The 20,607-nt window shown below is 40.7% G+C and overlaps 1 protein-coding gene across 1 annotated transcript in view; it reads left to right on the top strand.

The window, feature by feature from the left end:
• The first annotated feature begins 874 nt into the window (after positions 1–874).
• INSC (INSC spindle orientation adaptor protein) overlaps positions 875–20,607 on the top strand; it is a 128,808-nt gene continuing 109,075 nt past the window's right edge. Inside the window, exon 1 of the mRNA XM_071427897.1 lies at positions 875–1,066. The gene's annotated coding sequence lies outside the window, so the exon portion shown is untranslated. The remainder of the gene's footprint in view (positions 1,067–20,607) is intronic.

Below are 20,607 nucleotides of genomic sequence, written 5' to 3'. Positions count from 1 at the left end.
AACTCCAACCCTCCATCTGCAGAGGTCCATGGGGTGGGAGGTGCCAGGGGGCAGATGGTCTGCTGAAAGACATCCACTCCACAGACTTCAGATTCCAAAGAAAAAGCCCTAGGAAGGCCTGAACTTCTGCAGGTGAAGCTCTGCAGGGAGGGAAAGCACCTGGTGCTGTGATCCCAGGAGCAGACAAGAAATACACAGCTTTTGGGTAGGCTCATGCTTGAAAACATTTTAGCAGGCTTGTGACCTTTAAAAGAGATTAGAGCTAGCTATTAGTTCATTTGTACCTCCAATGTTCTTTGAGTGTGTGCTCTATATTATCTGACTATGTATAGTATGCAAGTGGTATTTCATAGAAATCTTTTAGAGCCAAGGAATGTATTTGATTGCCTACAACTATTCCTTGGGGTCTTCCATGGAGATGTGCTCAATCTCAGGGTATTATCCAGAGCCTCAGAATTGAAACTATTGATTGAAACTGGAGTGGATCACTGCAAAAATTTAGGGCTGAGCCAAACTTCTCAGATCCTGCCTTAGCATATTTCTGAGTATCCTTGAAATCCAATTGCTCTCATGAGGATTGAGAACTGGAAGGATGGATTTCTCACTCATATTTTTCTGGGAAAGTTGAGACATATTGGGATAACACACCTGCTCAGTGCCACTCTAAGTCATCTAGGAAATTTAGAACATTTCATGAATATAAGCCTGCCCAGCTTTCCTGTCATACAGGAAAAACCTGTGGAATCAAATTTACTTCTCAAACATGCTTATTTGTGCACCTTCATCTTCAGTTGGCTCAAGGGACAAAAATCTTCTTTTGGTGGTCCTGAGATTTATCACATGGAGCTTCACATGAAAACTTATCAAAATTGCAATAATTCAGAGTTACTGATTTTTTTTTTTTTTTTTTTAGAGATAAGAGAGACCTGGGAAAAGCTGCTTCAAGAGAAATGATGCTGCTGTGATACCCTCACATCCCCAGATTCTGCACCCTGGCAGAGTCCCAGCGTAGTCAGCAGAATCACATTAATTTGTCTCTGGCCAGGAAAAACCCTCATAATTTTAAGTAAGTCATATCTACATGAAATAATAATAAAATCTGTGAACTTGTATCATACAAGCATGCCTGGAGATGGATGACATTCAAACCAGAGGTGCTGCTGGTACCTGTCAGATTAATTTAGTTAATTTAGTGACCTCTCCCTGCAACCCCAAACTCACTGACTTGTAGAACTGTTGGGGAAACCCAAAATGGTGGTGGGTCACTGAGAGTTCTGATGCTTTTTGTGTTCTTGGTTAGGAAGGAGTTAAACCAGTTCTGGAAGTGAGTTGAAATATTCAGAGTAAGAGTTTTCCAGAGGAGGCTGTGCTGACTGAGAATAGACTTTGTGCTTTCTGCTGCTCTCCTGCTCCCTTAAATTGTGGAAAGAGTAACAAACCCACTGGCTGTGGGGGCTCCCAGGCTCACAACAAAGTGATTTGGTATTGGCCTGGGTCAAGCATCCTCAAAAAAAGCCAAGCCTGGCTTTGAGCTGGAGCACAGTCCCAGGTGGTGAGAGCTGTGCTGCTTTGCCACTCCAGGCTGTCCAGGTCAGGGCCCTGGGGAGCAGCACCCACATGTTTGATTTGGCTGGGTGTGTGAGCTGGCACACAGATGTGCTGCCCTACTCAGTGCAGTGGAGCAAGGTTAGGGGAAATGTTTCACTGCTGTAACTTCAGCAGAGCAAACATGGAAAGGAATTAAAATCAGACCTCTGGGGCAGCATGGGCTCTGGCTCCCGCTAGGGGTTTGCACACAAGAAGACAGTGCACCTTGTTTGAGGCAGGAATTCTGCCTCTGGCCAGGGTTTAAACCCCATTTCTTTCCATAGCTGTGCACCAGCTTCACCCTCTCTCAACAGCCTTGTGAGGATGGAATCTTCCTTCTCCAGGTTTTGCTGTGGGGCAGCAGCTGCCGAGGTCCCGGTGCTGCAGGGAGGTCATTTCCAGGGCCAGGCCCAGAGAGGCAAGAGCAGGAGTGCTGAACAAACCTTGGCAAAAGCTGATCATGCCTTGGCTAAAGTCTTTGTTCCTCTGGCCTGCTGAAGGTCTGCTGAGGGAGCCAGAGAACTCATGCAGCTCTGCATGCCTGCTGCAGGAGTTAAAACTCACTCAGGCAGTGGGGCTGTGGCTGTTGTCTTATTCCCTTTAAAATATGTCATGCCACGTTAATTATCCTTTTCACATGTGTCAGAAGTGAGGCATGATTAATAAATGAGGATATTTCAGGTGTTGCCTTTGGTGCTGTGTCAGTCAGGCAGTGACAGGGTGCAAGCTGTGCTCACTGAGCCCTCACTGCAGGTGGAGACTGCATTGGGGCCCTGACTGCGGCACGCTGAGCTGGTGACAAGGCATAAAAACTTACATCCCAAAAGTGTCTTGGAAGCATTTCTGGAGAGCAAAACTTATTGCAAGTAGTGCATTTCCAGCCAGCGAGGGCCGCTTTAGTAATAGCTTTTCTGTTAGCTAATTTCTGTCCTTAGGAGGAAGTGGCTTCCTTCCTCTCTTCATTTAATTCCTTTGCTGTGCTGACCTTCACCTGTGTGACTGGCTCCCTGAAATCCTCTCGGGAGGATCAGTGTCACTTCTAATAAGCCAGCTGTCACTTTACACCAAACAGAAAGTAAGTGTTCCATTTGGTATATGGCCCAGGAGAACCCAGAGGCTTTTTCTACCAGCCTCATTTTTTTTTTTCTAGGGGAAAGTGTTTTACTTTGACGTGGCTGAAAGTGCACAAAGCGGATTTGAAGCTGCAGATTTAAGTGTCTTGAGTGAAGGCTGCCGTGTGAGGCTTTTCTTTATTTATCAGCCGTGCTGAAACGCGATCAGAGTTACGGCGCGGGCTCCGGGCACAAAGAGTTTTCTTGTGTTTCCAGCCAGAGGATCAGGGATACACCGTGTGAAGAACACACTGGGAATGTCTTTCCTTTAGAAAGCTGCACAGGAAGACACAGGAAAAGTAAGATTGTTACAGGGAGCTCTTGGCTGCCGATGCAGGGTGCAACACTGCTTCTTGTTGGGAATTTTGCCATTGACTTGATTGCAAGCAGGACAGCTTTTCTCTGTCACAGCTGTTTATTTATTGCTCCCCTTCTGCTGCTTTTTGGTGCTGACAAGCACCACCTGTGCCCCTCCAGCAGCTTGCACAGGTGGGTTATATTTACACCATTTAGCACAGAAAGTATTTGAGAGTGGAAGTGAAGGGGAGCGCTGTATGCGTGTGCCTTTCACACAGTAGCTGGTGTCTGAAGTCAGCAGCTTGTGGAGCACAGATTTTAAACAGTGTTTGACAAAAGTGAAATCAGTGCATGTTGCTGACTGACCACCACTGGAGAGCACCTTGAGACAGGAACAGAAAGTGGCAGCTCTGGCGTGCGGGAGGAAGGCCATGGTTTTTGTCCGTGGAGGTTGTGTAAGTATGGCTGCTTCTGGGGATTTGCCTCTGTGCTGGGGATTTTGCAGCTGAGAAGAGGGCTGAATGTGGAGTCAGATGAAGATGGTGAAATGCTACCCTGGCTCTGCAGCTGGGCTCTGTGAAGCCAGTCCCCCTTCTCTGGAAAGGGAGGCCACTCAGCCGTGTTCCTCAGGGCAGCTCAGAGCCTTTTGCTCAGTATTGTTTGGAGGTGCCTCCACAGCACTGCAGCAATATCCCACTGGCTCTCCCCTCCCAGGGGCTCTTCAAACCTCTCTTGTCACCACTGCTCCTTTGCCAGCAGAGGCCAAGGGACAGCAAGCTGCTCAGTGCATGTTACAGGAGGCTGCCCAAGCTTTACCCTGGAGATGATCCTTCCTCCTTCCTGGCAGCAGAAGTGGGGAGGGTAACTTGCCTCTTCTTCCTCTGGGCATTTAATTTGTCCTTGTCTCATGATCTGTATAAGCTGGAGGCTTAGGGCCAAAAATCTTTCTTTGCTAGCACCCTAATTGATACTCTAAACTAAGTCTTTGCAGTAACTGAAATAGATATCTGAGAATGATTTCAGGATATTTAAATCTAGTTAAGTATCCAATATACCATCCCTCAGCCTGAGTGAGCTTTGAAACTGTGTCTGTATGACAAATATACATCTGGCTTCTCTGTGTCTTCCCAGGTGTGGGGAAAGACCTTAGGAAGTTCAAGTCTAGAACCCTGTGCTTGGCCCTGCTCTGCATTAAGCAAACTGCAAAGAGAGGATTCTGGTTTTGTTTGTTCAGATTTTGTGTTGGACTTTTTCTTGGATGTGTTGGCTGGATGTATTCCCCAGGCTATGACTTGAAGAGAGTGGTCAATCTGATATTTAACAGCAGTTCATTTTTTTTGTCCCCCTTGGTCTACTTCAAACAACTACAGAAGGGACCTACCTTATTTTGAGACCTCCCCAAAACTTCTGGGCAAAGCAATGCTGCACCTTGAACAACGTACCCAGTAGCCATCAAAGTACACAGCTTTGAGTAATTGACTTTCTCAACAACAGCTGAAGTTTGTAGCTTTTCAGCTGAATGGAACTGGAGGCCCCAGAATCATTGTCTCTTCAAGCCCCTGCCCAGGTGGGAAGTGGTGCTGGGTAATGAGCCAAAAATGTGTATGTGTATATATATATATATTTATTTAAAAAAAAGAAGGTAGCTTCATTTTCAAGAGATCTGGGATTGAATTTATTTTAAATATAAGTGTCTGACTATACAAACTTGTGTATGGAACCAACAACTGATAATCAGCCTCAGAAATGTGTAAGCAACAGATATCTTTCAGCATGTGCTGCTTGGATGTAAACCCGGGAAAACAAAATAGATTCTTTTATGGTTAGATCTCATCATGTCAAGTAATTCCTAGACTTGGTGTAGTTCCTTGCTGTTATAGTTGGAAATAGGCAATGCACAACTCCATGCATAGTTTAGACCTTTTATCTGTGATAAAACTTGGTCCGTGTCACTCCCTGTGGATGTGGGAACAGTTGATAATTAGGAAAGTGAAATGTTTCCTCGTGTAGCTACAGGGCTCTGAAGAATTCAGTATGCTCTGAGAGTAGTGGAACTGGGCCACTGAACACTTGTTGATGTTTAATCAAATTGTGATTTATGGACTCAGACTTCCTTCTGAGCTTCATATTACTTAAAGCCTGCCTAAGTGACAGTTTCTTTCCTAGAATAAGAAGCCCATTTTGATATGATATGGCACATTTTTCATACAGTGAGCCTATCTATTGCAGAACTTTGCCCCATCCCAGATGTGGGGATTTTACTATTTGTAGCCTGCATACATGAATTAATAAAAATACAGGTGTTGTTCTTAGCATCTTGTGATCTAGATGTGGGTTTAAGGCTGTATAATCTTGGATGTTAAAAAAACGACTTGGAGGAGCAGATTTAAAACATCAGCATCCTCAAATTGTCTCATTTTAAATATTCTCATTTTTTTTGGCTGGAACACCACCTTACTCCCATCATTTACATTAGCCTTTCTAAAAGCCAGTTGTGAGAAAGCTTTCCTGGCCAGGAAAAATGCCTTTCTCTGTTCCATATGTTAAGCATTAACTGGCTTAGTAACATTAGGACTGCATTTCCCTTTCCTAACTGTATTCCTCAAAAAAATGCTGTAGGTAGGAATCCATAGCAATCACTGAGTGTGATGGTCCTGAGTGCCCTGCTGCAGAGGCATCACCTGTGCAAAGGAGTAGAGCTCTTGGGAAAGGAGTCAACAGAAGAAAAGAAACAAAACCAAGCCTCAGCTGGCTGGACAGTCAGCATTGGGTGATTTGGTGAGGAAATCTAAATCACTGCTTTTTTAATCTAGTGTCATTTTGAAATTAGTAATGTGTTTGAAGCTGGGATAAATCTTAAATATGCTTCCTGGTAAAGTGTCCTCTAAGTTTTCATTGCTATTTTTTTCCCTCTACAAATGGAGAGGCAATTAACTGCCTGTGAAAGGCAGGATTTGGAGAGAAAATTGTGGTTATGTACTATATGTGTAAACCTGGCTCTGCATTTACAAGCTGCAACTGAGCTTGTAATGAATGACTCCTATCTTAACTAGGCATGAATATTTGCATTGATTTCCACTTAGCAGTTGGTTTTCTGTGCTTTTGAAGGTGGAGTGACTTGTTAATTATTTTTTTCCCTGCTTAACTAGAAATAAATGCTCATGTTAGCTGGGTTTATTTTTAGGGGGGAATTGAGTATGAAAAGAGAAGCTTGGTTCATAATTACTGTGTGAGTGGAAAATGTGTTCCCAAGTGTGTTAGGATTAATACAGCCAGCACCTGTGAGAACCTGGTTCAGTCAAACAGCAGATGCTGGAAATTCCTCAGTAAATAATTTGGAGCTAGTATTCTTTTTCTGAGTGTATAAATCAGTCCTCTCCACCCCTTCCTTCTTTTAAGTCCCCCAGATCTACTTTCCTTTTTTGTTTCTAAAATGATCCCCAAGCCCTCACTCAGTGTGTTGATCCAAAAAAAGAGTACAACTTCCCACTGAGACCTTTGGAACAGCTGTGCACAGCAGAGATTATCTCCCGTTGGATCTGGTAATCTCCAGCAAAAGCTGTGATTTGTACAATTATTTTCAGCACAGCCTGCAGGACCCAGCTCATGCTGCAGGAAGGTCAATGCTGAAACAGGCATGGGTGCTACACATGGGTCCAACATGATGTAACAGTAAATGGTAAGTGTCTGGTTGGTTTGGAGGGTGGCAATGTGCCAAAAATAGTCATTGTCGTGGTCTGAGTGTTGTGGAGAGGGTTTTGTGCAGGTGGGAAAGCAGAGAGAGGAAATGCTGTAAATTACCAGGACTACTATGAGTCATTTGCTCACTTGTTAGTGTTGCTGATAAAGTACAAAAGTGGCAGAACAGATTGGTCACAGGTGTGAATGGTGCCATTGCTGCATTTTTTAAACAAAAATTGGGCAAATACAAAAAACAGGGAGGACAAAGGTGTATCTCTTTCAGTGTGATAATTTAAATTTCTAATGCTTTTGGATCCTCCATACTCTCATCATGGTGATGAGTGGAAGTCAAACCACCCCCTTAATTTTAATGCTGGTTTAAGCATGGTAATAATCAAGGTGAGGTTTGATGAAGATTGACAGAAATGTAGGATATTAGGAAGAAATTTTTCACAGAAAGAATGATAAAGTACTGTAATGCTCTTCTCAGCAGGGAGGTGGTAGAATCACCATCTCTGGATGTGTTTAAAAGAAGACTGGACATGGCACTTGGTGCTATAGACTAGTTGGCATAGGTTGGACTTGATGATCTTAGAGGTCTCTTCCAACCTCGTTATTCTGTGGTTCTGGTTGCAGCACAGGTCCTTGTCCAAACTAAAGCCAAAGGTGGGAGGCTGCTCTTTGGCTGCTAGGGATTGTGTTCTCTTGCTGCACTAATAGATGAGAGAGGAATTTAATTTCTTTATGAAGTAGCTTCATTCAGTTGTCTATAGGGAGCTGTTTGGAGACAAAAAACAAAAAAGCAAAAGCCTTGTTCTAGAGGTGAAAGGAACAGTGGGATGAATTTAGAATCCTATCAATTGCTTTCCAAAAATGATCCTTCTCATAAACTGCATAAGTCATTTGTCTCAAGAATATTCTTTTCTTTGTCATGGTTCCTTGGTGGTTTCCATGGATAAAAGCACCATCTAAATGAGGTGTGCATCTTCCTAGAGGGAGGTTATTTCACAAGCACCTGGTGGCAGATTTGGGGTTATTTCTGTGCAAAAGTTGGCAATCATGCCTCAAGGACAGACAGAAGAATAGTCTGAGATTTAATCAGGTTCCCTATACCTTGAGTTTCTCTTCATGGTTTCTGCCTTTATGATCCTAATCAACAGCTCTTACACTTAATAACTCGAGATAATTCTGGTTTTTCTCTTGAATCTTGCATTTTTTTGGACCCAGATAGGAAGTCTCATTAAATGTTTCCATTTTCAGCAGAATTTTACCTGTCATTCTCAAAACCTGAGCACAACAAACTACATCACAAAAAAAATGGTAAATAAAACTTAATATAAACCAAGAAAAAACTTTGTATAATATTGGGAATCTCTGTACCAGTTTGTCAAAGGCAGAATACAGTTTAATGGGCTTTCAAAACAGAAAAATTAAATAAATCAGATATATCTCTATGGAAAACAAGTGAGGCACTTCTTATCACATGAATAAATAGTTCCTTTAGAAAATTGTTTTGCACCATTATGGCTTCAAGCACCATTTATGTAGCCTACTAATGAGAGGCCTCTGTAGCAGCTAACACACCAGGTATGGAAAGGGCTCAAAATTCCTAATTCCTTTCAAAAGTGAATACAGTGTGTCAGAAAGGAGAGGAGAAGGGGAAAGAGTAAGGAGTTAGAACTTTTTATTAATAATAACAGTGAACTAGCCTGGGGAGAAAAGTTCCTATGAAAGGATAATACATAAAGAGTTTTTCACACTGCCTCAAGTTTTTTTGTTAAAAATAAATTCAAGATTTATAAAGATTTTTTTCAATTTAAAATACTTCTTTTTTCTTCTCTCTCCCTTCTCCAAGCCTAAGTACCTCCAAAATAAATTGAAGGAATGGGTACAGGGGTAATTGGTTTGAAGAAAAGGAGATAGGGAGGCAAAAATTGAATCATATTTCTAAAGAAGGGGTTGCTTAAAAGAGGCAACTGGCCCATCACAGTGTTGTAAAAGTATAATTTGAGTTTTCAGCCTGTACTATCTCAATTGCTTTATTAGATGTTGCATATGCTAAATATAAGTAAATATAACTCTATAATATATCTATATAATAAATATAAGTAAATATAACTCTAGATTTTGGAGCAATAATGAAGTGCAACTTTATGTGCCAAATCAATACATTCATTACTTGTTAGGGATTTGATTCCATAACCAAAGTGCCCGTGGCTGGAGATGAGATCACATCTGAAATACCAGACAAGCTCTGTCAGGTCTTTGTAAAGTAATGCCTAACTCTGCAGTGCCTGCTTCCCTTTGACCTGCCTGATGGCTGGTATTTTTGGAAAAAAAATATTTCAAGTTTGTGGATGTTCCTCTTTTTTTTTTTTTTTTTAATTTTTTTCTTCCTTTCCTTCCTAGAAAGCCCAAAGGCCCCAGGCCAGGGTCTTCATGGAGGGGAGACCTGTAGTTTGTCTGGCTCAACATCTGATTTACTGAGGCTGAGATGCTTTACAATTTCCAGTAAAAAACAAAAAAAGTACATTTGTGTCGAAGACTTTTTATTTTTATTTTGATTGCTGTGGAGTTGAACTGCCTCAAACTGGGGCCAGCCTTTGTTCTGTCTTGCAGTTAAGTAACTCTGGCATTTATGATAGCCTGCAATTACTGTACAAGCTATCATTTTTCCATTTCAAAAGTTAGCATTTCTCCGTGCTTGCAGCATTATCTCAGATGCCACAATTATGTGCACCCTCAGGAGGAGGAAGTGGCTGTGGCACGGCACATACTGTGGTGTGGCAAGGGCAGGGAAGTGAATTTTGGGCATTTCTGGGATAAGTCCTCTTGTAGAGCCAGGTTTCCATGTGTGTCTGATGAGAAGAGTTAGTTCACAGCACATACTCTAATGCTTTTTCCTTGGAGGATTTGAGGCTGTTCATTCTCAAGTGATTTAAAGATATATCTAGGAAAAGTAAATATGAGGTAGACTGCAGCAAAAATCAACTGGTGAATACCCAAAGTCTCATTTAGTCTTAGGCACACTTGAGAACAAGACCCAGGGCACAAAGAGGACCAAAAAGTGTTTCTAAGTAGGCAGTGGTCTCAGACATTTTAAAACCAATGTGCAAGGAGACCACTTCCTACTGGAACTGCTAAAAGAGCAAATTGGCTGTGGCAGACCTGGAAAAACTGTGCTGTGCATGATTTGTTTGTTCTGATTTGCCCTTTGGCTTCCTGGAATTTTAAGGTTCATGCTCAAATATGTGGTACCTACGAGCAAAGCAAGAGTAAATCCCTACCTTGCCTTTTTGTCAGGCGTTTGCTATTTATTTTATCAGGCAATTTGCAATCTGCATATGACACAGAGCATGTGGGAAGGCAGGGATTTCATCATTGATCTCAGATGAGCTGGGTTCCTGATGGCTTCAGTGCTCTGGAAGCTGAGGGATATTTGCAGATGGATTTGGATTTATAAGATCTGCTGCAAAAATAGATGCAATTTTAACAAAACCTTTCACAAGGAGCATATGAATTCTTCTGCCTTGTATTAACTAAGGATGTTGAAAAGTTATGTCAATCTCTCTTTAGCCAGGAGCTGTGGGGGAGAATTATGTTACAGCCTTTAAGTATGACAGCTTCCTATTCTTGTGGAGTTAATCTGTTCAAGTCAATTTTTTAATCAGTAACTTTTTACAAGTATGTAGATGAATTGTTTATTATAGAAATGTACTACAAGATCACAGTTTATTTTTTCTTAATGTTAACATAGAAGTGTAACCATGTTCAAGTGCTTTGATAGCTGGATGTACTAGGATGGCCAAATACTTTTTGCTCTTTCATGTCTTTGAGACAGCTGGTAAATGCTTCAGTCTGCATACAGGGCAGAATCAGCTGTGTTTATTGTTGAACAATATAGAGCTGATTTGGTGAAGAAGAGATTAAAAAAACCCAGGGAAATGCAATCCTAAAACTTGGCTGACATCATTGCTTGGCAGCCCATTTATTATAGGCAGCCTTGTCTCCTCCTCAAAGTTCTTTAGAGTTCAGGCCAGGCCTGTCTTGTGTTCAGCCTGCTTGTCCTGCTCTGTTCCATGGCTCTGCTCTCCTCTCCTCTGGTGGAGGGGAGGCTGCAGCCCCTTCCTGCTGCAGCATCACTGCCCAAGGCCTTCTCTCCCAAAGACCACACACTGAGTTTTATGTGGCTTCTGCTGTAATAAACTGCATAAAGCAGCCACTCATACAGGGCTTGTACAAGCTGACTTTGTGCTTTGTCTCAGTGGTGGTCTCAGTAGTGCTGGTACTCTGTGCACCTGTTGGATAGTAATAGGAGAAAATCAGGATACAATTTACAACTTTTATTTTAAATGCTGTCCATTTAAGCATTGCCGTGGAAGCTGATGCTACTTTGAAAAGAGAGGTTTGCTCTGCATTTTAATTTGTGCAATTCATGATATGTTTACATGAGAAGTAGTTAAATGCACAGTGGTTTCTTAACATATTTATAAAAATACAGAGGATGGCCATTTAGAGAAATTAATCACAAAATGATGAAAAGTCTAGTAGAAATCTGAGTAAAAATAGAGTCAGTTCTGTGGATGTGGGCGGCAGAGCTGGTGGATGGTTTGGATCACAAGTCCTGTGAGGAATGGCTGAGGGAGCTGGGGAAGAGGAGGCTCAGGGGAGACCTTCTTGCTCTTTACAACCACCTGAGAAAAGATGTGATGCTGGCCTCTTCCGCAGGCAAATAATGGCAGGATGGCATGAAATGGTCTCAGGCTGCAGCAGGAGGGGCTCAAGTTGGACATCAGGAGAATTTCTTCACTGAAATGGCTAAACATTTGGAATGGGTGGAGTTGCCATCCCTGGAAGTGTTGAAGAGATGGTTGGGGGTGTGGCACTTAGTGCTGTGGTTTACTGGACAATGTGGTGATTGATCAAGGGTTGGATTTCATGATGTTGGGGGTCCTTTCCAACCTTGATGGTTCTATAAGTCTGTGAAATATCTGTGGTCCCCTTTATATCTTGGATGGATAAAAGCTCTCTTGGAGTCATCAGAAAGGTGTTTTTGCTTGATAAACTTAGCATGAGTGTCTGAGTCTTACAGTAACCTTGCTAGTCTGAGCTGGCAGTGTGGTAACCTTCTATGTGTCACTAAAACAATCAGTTTTTGCCTTTCTGTACAATACAGAGTGTGTGGGGAGTGAACAAAGCCCTCCTCTGCCTTGTATTCTCAGTGTAGACTGCTAAGAAAGAGGGGAAATTACTTTTAATGAGCCCAAGAAGTAACTATGTCCATTCTCATGCTCCCTTGAAACAAAAAGCAGCCAGATGTCACCCTGATTTTAAATACAGCTGGGAGTAGTCTCTCCTTGGACTGTGAGCACTGATTTTTAATATTGCCCTCAAATATTGTGCAAATGGATCAAAGGCAGTACACAAATGCATTTAAATATAAGAAAACAGTGAGAGAACTCTTGATGCTTAGGGTTTGTCCAATATATTCTTCTTAAGTAGCAAAAGTGATGCAGAAAAGGTTTTCAGTGAGGTTGTTTGAATGTTGAACAGCTGGCCAAAGTTCAGTGCAAGTCAGCCCTGTTGACAGGGCTCCATCACAATTCAGAGCTGATCAATATTGGTTCACAAGCTGAAAATACTGGTATAAAACCTGTTGTGTCTCACTGGATGTAGCTGTAACTTATACTTTTCTGCAACAGCACCTGGAAAGTTCAGCCTTTTTAGTGCCACTAGAAATTATAGGCAGTAGTGTCATTGGATCAAGGTAGATTTTTTTTTAACACTGCAGTATCAAAGGAATATTCCCTGGTCCAACAAAACTTTGGTGATGAATGAATTGCTTGTGCTGACAAGAAGTTGTCGGGTTCACTTGATAAATAACTGTTTTATTTTTATTTTATTTAAAAGGAGGGATAAAATCTTACATACAACCATATGTTTTTCCTAGTAACCTGGCTTTCAAATCACAGTGTAAGTTTTCAATTTTGATGTTCAAAATACCCATTTGTGCCAGTAACTTCTGTGTAGGGGAGCAGAAGCTGACTGATTAAATTGGAGATGCTTGTGAGCCACTGTGCTGTGTCACCCCCACAGTGTGCTGACACAGTGTTCATGTGTTTGGACAATGCCTTTTCCCACAGATATGCAGTCTTTGCATCCCCTCTTTTTACCAGAACAGGGCAGTATGTGCACAGATGCTTTAGGAAATTGGTGAAGAATTAAACAAACTTGCATGTAACCAAAAGAAGCCTTTATTTTTCATCCTTGTTAGTTTTTTTTTCTCCTAAGTGATAAGCTAATTTTTATCTGAGCTTGAGTTGTAAGTTCATTGTTCCTTGTTCAACTCATTGTTCACAAGATCCTCTCCACTTGTGTTATTTTTTCTACATGAATCCATGTTTTCTTTTGCAAGACCATCCTTTGCCTACAACTACATATTTTTGGTACTGTTTCTTCATTGAAACACAAGTCTAAACACTTGGTGGCTCTGCATTTTGTTTCTAGTATGAAATCTGTGAAGGTCTGCACAGCCCATTGCTGTGTCTCTCACTTTGTCATTGGAAATAGATTGCCAGCTACAATCTGTGTATTTAATTTGTCTAAAAAAATGGGTTGGCCAAATTTTCACATTTTAGAGTCATTCAATTTACCCTAATGGTCTTTAATGGAGAGTTATGTTCACACAGTAGAGGATAAAATAGACTGAAATTTTTTCTCAGAGCTATTACATTTTTGAACTTGATGAGTCCCCATCTAGTCCAGAAAATACAGGTTTTTGAGTTTGTCTATGAAATCTGGCAAGCAAGAGCTAGATTGCTTGAAGTTACTGGAAGATAAAGGAATAGTGCAAAGCAAGGAGTGTGAAGAGGAATGTGATTATTTCTACAAGGCAGAAACTTGCTTTATTTGACAAAGAACATGCTCAAACCTTAATGAGATGATTTGGCTTTAAGCACACGCTCTGTGTCCTCCTGGCTGGATGTGCATTTTGCAGAATCAGGGTGTGAGTGACTCACTGGGCTGGACAAGGACGAGGAACAGAGTGGGACTGGGGCTCTAGGCATGAACACCACATCTGTCATGGAAAACGTGTCACTTCCAAATGAACTACCTGAGACAGCAGATTCCACATAGAATTTCAGGTAGCTGGGCTATGCAGCCATCCCCTGGAGGCATTAAAACAATGTTCTGAATCTAAGCTCTTCCATAAGGAGTGTGTTCCACTCAGTGCTGTTGGTACTGGGGGTTTCTGAAGCAGATTTCTCTTGAATATCTTCAAGAGTTGTGTCAAAGCCTCAGAAACCATTGGTACCCTAAGCATCTAAATGGTGAAACAGCAGCTGTGCTGAGACAAACCCTGGAGTGTTTGACAGGGTTGAAGGCAAGTGCCAGAGGACAGCAAAACTGATTTCAGTGGAGATTCACAAGCAGCTTGTTTGAGAAGTGCTGAGGTGGCTGGCCCTAATGTAGCAAAGCATTTCAGCAGGTGGCAGGTTTCAAACATGTGAGATTTTTCATTTTGTTCCATATGAGAGTCCTTAAGTAGTTTGCTGGATTGGGATTCTGGCAGGACTGAAAGCTTAAATATCTTTGCCCATTAAGCAGCATGAATTATAGCAAAAATTTCTTTGGATTTGCAGCTTTTCCTTAAATTCTGTGACATAGTTATAGTGTTTCCCTATTGGTAGTTCTGCTTCTTTAAGAGCTTGAAAGAATTCATTAGGTTTTATAAAATTTAAGAGTCTACATTTTATTCCTATTAGATATGCAATCCCATTTAAAGATCTTGAAAAAAAAAAAGAAATCAATCAATAGGCCCCACAAAACTAATACTGATGAAAAATACACCTCTTGTAGAACTTTGAGGCTGTCCATAGAAAAAATTGCAGTCTTGTCAAGCAAACCATCACAGAGGAGTACTTTTTCTGGCCTGCCAAAAAAAAAAAAAAAGTGATTTTGAGAGCTGTATTTGCACTTAGTGTGGCGGCAAAGATGAAGCACATCTAGCAACAGCTCAGCTGAGCTCAGCTTATCTGAGCTGTAGAGAACTCACACTTAACAGCAAACCATCATAAATGATGGATTAGTTCCTCTACAAAATGACTGCTGTTGAGCTTGATTCTGCTTATGTTTCATGATTGCATTACACACCTTTGTGCCTGCCTGGTGGTGGTGCCTTTCTATTTCTTTGTGCTTTTTTTTGTGTATTATTGAAGAAGGAATTGGGAGACTGGGTGGCAAACGCCGAATGCAATGCATTTTTCAAGAGGTGTTGTTTGCCAAAACTAGCTGAATTAAATGACTTTTCAGCATAGAACAGCATATGTTTCTTTTGGCTGGTGAGAAGAAAGCTGAAGCAAGGCTGGAAGAGCTCTCATGATTCAGGCAGCAGGACCTGGACTGTACTCGCCCAGTTTGTGCTATTGTAGCTTGCAGGTTTCCTGTTGTTCTTTTAAAACAGATTTTTGCACATTGATTGAGGGTCTCTTTTGGCTTGAAATCAGGGAGAATACAGCAGTTTTTCAGTGCATAAGGGATGTGTTGCAGCTGTAGGTTCTCTGTCTGCCCAGACAATAAATCTGCCTGGAGTAGATGGACTTCAGCAGTTTCCAGGACTGAAAACTGGGCCAAGCAAGAAAACAGAGAGGGCACGATTTCACCAAGAATTTTGCTTAATAGAAAAAACCCAAAGTCTTTAAATGCAGATCTTTTGGAAATGGACACCATTACTGCTGTTTCTCCAGCTGGATAGATTTAAACTCGTAATTACAGAAGCATACCAAATAAGATAGCCCCCAAAATACGATACTTCTTGCCTCAGTCACAAACCTGACTATTATTTTGAGGTTAAAAAGGTTTTCCAAAGGGATGAATTTGCCCTTTCATTTCTGTCCCAAATATTCCATTTTAGTGGTGAAATATGATCTCAGCTTTCCTTCCTTGTTCTAGTGGAAGAAAAAGTAATTAAGTCTACTTTCAGCATTATGTCAACTGCTGGTCAAGACTTTGGTTTATTATTTGAATCCATGGTGGTATCTAAATTTGCAGGTAGGCCAGTATTCACAGGAACTGTGAAATTGGTGGAAACCTGCACCATCCATGCCCTTCCTGGTGAGTCTATTAAAAACAAAACTTTTGCAACTTTATTAAAAACTTTTAGGAACAATTTACTGTGAGCTGAGCACAAAAAGAACTTTGATCGCAGAAAGTGTCTAAGTAAAATTAACTGATATTTCATTAGTAAAAAAAATATTAATTACTATCAGAATTAAAATAATCTGACTTAAGGAAAACAAAGAACAGATATGCTTATCACTGTGAAATGGTAAATGTCTTTTGGAGCAATTCTTAGATCTGCTAGTTTGTCTTTGTTCAGGTTACTGGAAGAGAAGCATGGGGAAGATGTAGGGATGTCTTGGGCAATATGTATGAGAGTTTTTAAAAAGAAATATTATTTTTGTGGGTGTTTTTATTTATTTTTTTTTTTTTTGTAGTTGTTTTTTTTTTCTCTCAGGAGAAGTTTTTGCACTCAGTGCAGGATGAGTGTAAAGTATCTATGCAGGGCTGAAGCATTTCCTGCTCTGCAGGGCTGCAGTGGGCACGAATGCACTCAACAGTTCTACAGAGAGCTTGAAAAAGTGGCTTGTGGGAGAAATGTCTGCTTGTTATTGGGATGGATGAAAAGGCAAAAAAGTAAATGTCATGTCTAAGTACTAAGATGAGCTGCTGTGCTGTGTAAAACAAATTGAACTTTACATCTACATTGCATTAGTGTACTGCCTTCTTTGCTGTTCACAATTTATAGTTTTGAAAAATACTTTCAAGCCCTGATATGAGCATTTATTTAGTCACATAATTTGCAGGAACAGTTTATGGTTTAAAAGGAAGGGATTTTTTTCTCATTCACCTTTTGGTTCATATAACTACTTTGCAAATTTTATGCACTTAAATTTGCTTGTAACTGTTATAGGGTGAAGTGAATGCTCAAATAAAAATATCAGTCTTTGGAAATGAACATTGCCTTCATTCACAGTGATAAGGATATCTTCATTATTTTCCTTAAGTCAGATTATTTTAATTCTGGTAGTAATTAATATTTTTTTACTAATGAAATATCAGTTAATTTTAATTAGACACTTTCTGCAATCAAAGTTCTTTTAGTACTCAGCTCACAGTAAATTGTTCCTAAAGGTTGTGGACAAAGTTGCAAAAGTTTTGTAAGAGCATCTAAATGCTGTTCTGCTTTGAGAGCTCTTCAAATAATTTTGATTTTAAAATTATTTTAATATACCTTATTTAATAGTGAAAACAAATGGGTTTTTAAAACTAGCTTGGCATTGATAAATTCTTAATATTGGCAAAACATAAATTCTATCCTTCTGGGTCATGTACTTTTAGGCTGTGCTGATTCTACAGGAAAGCAGCTTTTCATTTTCCCTTAGTGGTCCAATGCTGCAAAATAAAATCAGTGTACAAGGAATAGGAAGTGCAGCATGAATACACTGAGTTTTCTGTTTGGGCCAGTGGTAGCCAGAGATGCTGCATTTTCCCTGCAGTTTTCTGCCTTCCCTATGCTGAGTTCCAGTTCATTGCCTACTTCAGGGCAGAGTGTAAAAATTTCAGAGAAAGTAGAATGGCTGTAAACTTGCATTAAAATAATGGGCTATAGCACAGTATTTTTAGATTCCAATTCTCTGTAGCAAGGGGAGTGAGCCATATTTTCAGCTGGTATAATATGGCACTGCTCCATGATTGCTATCTCTTGTTGATATCCATTCTGTCCTCCAGTAAAACAGAAGCTGTTGATTTGCTGTAAGTTTTATATTCATAATGAATCTATATTAGAACATTGTTTTACTTAAAAAAAATTTGTTTCCTAGTTCCTATGTCAGATGTGAGCTTTATGTTTATTCTGGAATCCCCATTTCACCCAGAAAATGAGTGTGTGTCAAATTTGGAAAATATTTCTGAGGGTTTGTTTTTTGGTGATGCTTCTTAATTTGAAAATCTGATCCTTTGAATGTGATGTGATTTCTTGAGGCTTTTTGTTCTTCAGTATCTGCTTTGTGAGATCTACTGGCATATGGAGGAAAAAAATATTTGAAGACTTGTTCACTAGAATGGAAGGGCCTGTTGATAATTGGCTGTCTTTGAAACTTTGAAAGACAGATGGAATACCACCAACAGATTAAACAGGTGGAAAATATCTACACAAGAATCTTTTGCTATAATCAGAAACAAACCAGCAGAAAATATTATGTGGAAGTCATTGAGGGCTGGCTGGGTTACACACTTTGCCAGGCATTGTAATTGGGAAAGCCCACCTGTTGGGAGTCAAGTGCATGAATAATTAAAACTAGGTCAATTTGTTCTCAAAGACCACAATCTGAGTAATTTTCAAGCATGAACTTTCTTCATAAAATGAAACTGCCCTGCCAGGCATGCACTGCATGTAGGGTCTGAGCATGCCTTTTCAGCCCAAGTGCAAGGGAGTTGGGAGTTTGTCTGTGCCAACCGTGGACTGACCTTTTGGTATTTCATTTTTTCTGGCTCCTGTTTGCTACAGGCCAGGTAAGGTGCTTCAGGATGGGTGGCTGATTGTTTTCTTTAAAAAGCAGTATTTATTATGTGTCACAAAAAATCATTTTGCTGTTGTGTGATGGAGCAGGCAGATGGAAAGGTTGGTGTCAGTCCCTGCCGGAGCAGTGACAGACTGAAATGTGTGCTCTTGTTTTTTCTGAACTTGTCTTTATCAGTACCAGCTCAACACATTGATGTGTAAACTGTCAGAGGCAAAAGGCAGCTCCTGGGAGTCTGCAGCAGTAATCCCAGGGCAGGCTGAGGGCTGTGCTTATATTTTCTTTTAAAGCTGTGGTGTTTAATGTCAGTCTTTATCTTGGAGCCTGAAGAGTTTGTGTATTGGATTCTGGAACTCCTGTTTCAAAGAGAGCACTGAAATGACAATTTTACCCCCTTCCTGTTGGAAGAGGCTTTAGTTTTGGTTTGTTTCCAAGTGTGTTTTTTTTTTTTTTTTTTTTTGGTTTGTTTTTTGTTTTTTCTCTAACGGAAGAAAAATGAAGATAAAGTATCTAACCTGAGCTTGAAATTTTGGTTTCCTTGGCTGCTCCTGTTAGCTAGCCACCAGGACACACTACATCTGCACACAGGGTGCAGATGTGCTAGAGATGTCATTTAGTAGTGGTGATGATAGTGATGTGGCTGCTTTAGTCCCTCTGCACACAATGCATGCAATTATCCATGAAATCTCACCAGAAAGGTCTGCGTGGCTGCCATAGCTCCTCTGAGAAGAGGAAGGCAGAAAGTGAGCTTCAAACAATCTATGTAGTGATTTATGTATATTTAATCTATTGTGTCTTAAGGAATATACTTCCATTTTTTTGAGATCTGATTTCTGTCCCTTACAGTTTCTCCTTACTCTCTTCCACAGTCCACAACTATTCTGCCAAATGAAAATGAGAAAATATACTAGCTGTGTTTGTACTGAGGAAGTGGTTTGCTTATAAATGGTGACCATATGAAACCTATAAATGCTGATACCAGAACTACAGTTGATTATACGGATGTGGGCCCTGGAAAAAGGAAAATGGGGTCTGTTTGCTAGCTGAAGGGAAAGATCTTGTTGCTGCCTAGGCTTTTTGCCAAGGCACAGCTGAAGTAAGGTTATTTTAGGTGTGTGTTGTGTGAGAGCTTTTTGTCCCTTTGATTTTTATGTAAGTTCTAGTACAAACACTGCTGTGAACAAAGAGCAAGTCTCTCCTGATTTCACATTTTCATGGAGTTGCTACTGAAAAGGTGAGTGCATGCTCTGACAGCTGAGTGTGGGACAGGGCTCCCAGTGCTGCCTTCAGCCCTGGGCTGGTGCTGCTCACTCCCTGTCAGGGCTACAGTGGTGTGTGGGACACAAAACTCTGTAGACTGTGCAGTGTTGGCATCCTCAGAGCTCCATCCTCTCTGCCTTCTCCAAGGGTCCCAGCTGTCCAGCAGGGGCCTCCTTGCCAGCCCTGTGTCAGAGCACCTGTTTAACCTAAACACTGGTTCCTCATCCTGGGGAAATGCAGAGCTGGCAACATGAAGTGGATGAAAAGCTGGAGGTGGATTTCCCTAGAAATATTAGAATAAGGTCATGATGCATGGCACTGTTAAACACCAGTGTAGAGTCAATGAGGGGCAGAGGTTTACACTTCTCCCTCAAACTGAGATTTGCTGTTGAACTTCTGTCATCCTTCTAACTTATAAGGTAAAAACTTCCTACTTCTATACCAACATTATTGTTTTTTTACCTGGGACCTTTGCTTCATGTAAGCCACAAAATCAGTTAATCAATAGATTTTCTTTAAAGGAAAAAGCAGTGATGAATATTCAGTAGTTGTAAAAATGCTCTTGAGATTGCCATCTAATAGAGGTGAAATAAAAAGTGGAAGCTGATTAGAATTCCAGAAAATGAGATAGTCATCTATTTATAGGAATTTGAGTCTTTATATGCCAGTTTTATAATTTAGTGTTCAGAACACCCTGATTTTAAGTAATTCTGGAAAAATCATTAAATGAAGGAAAAGTAAGAAGAATGTTAAAAGAGCCAAATTATGTTGATTTACAAAAGAAAAATGCAGCCAATATGAGTTGCAAAATATAACACTGCTGTTTCTGAAATGTGCTCTCATCATTGCTGAAACATTGCCCCATGCCAGACACTTACTGTCTCCAGCACAGACTGATATCCTAAGCATGAGATGCAGTGGCATTTTTCATGGTGCATCTTCTTTATTTTCATGGTAATTTTCAATGAAAGTCCCTCCCCAGAACAGCTTTTTCCTTTATATCTATTTTCTTGCATTCTTTTGGTATTTGAATGCTCTTGCTTCGCCCATACTCCTTTCCTTTGGAGAGCATTTGTAGGACTTGTGAA

The sequence above is a fragment of the Agelaius tricolor genome, unplaced genomic scaffold, assembly GCF_023055355.1.
Source record: "Agelaius tricolor isolate 1412-34295 unplaced genomic scaffold, bAgeTri1.0.p SCAF_5, whole genome shotgun sequence".
NCBI classification, from domain to species: domain Eukaryota; kingdom Metazoa; phylum Chordata; class Aves; order Passeriformes; family Icteridae; genus Agelaius; species Agelaius tricolor.
The sequence above is the reverse complement of the archived record's forward strand: the minus strand, read 5'-3'. Positions and strand labels throughout refer to the sequence as shown.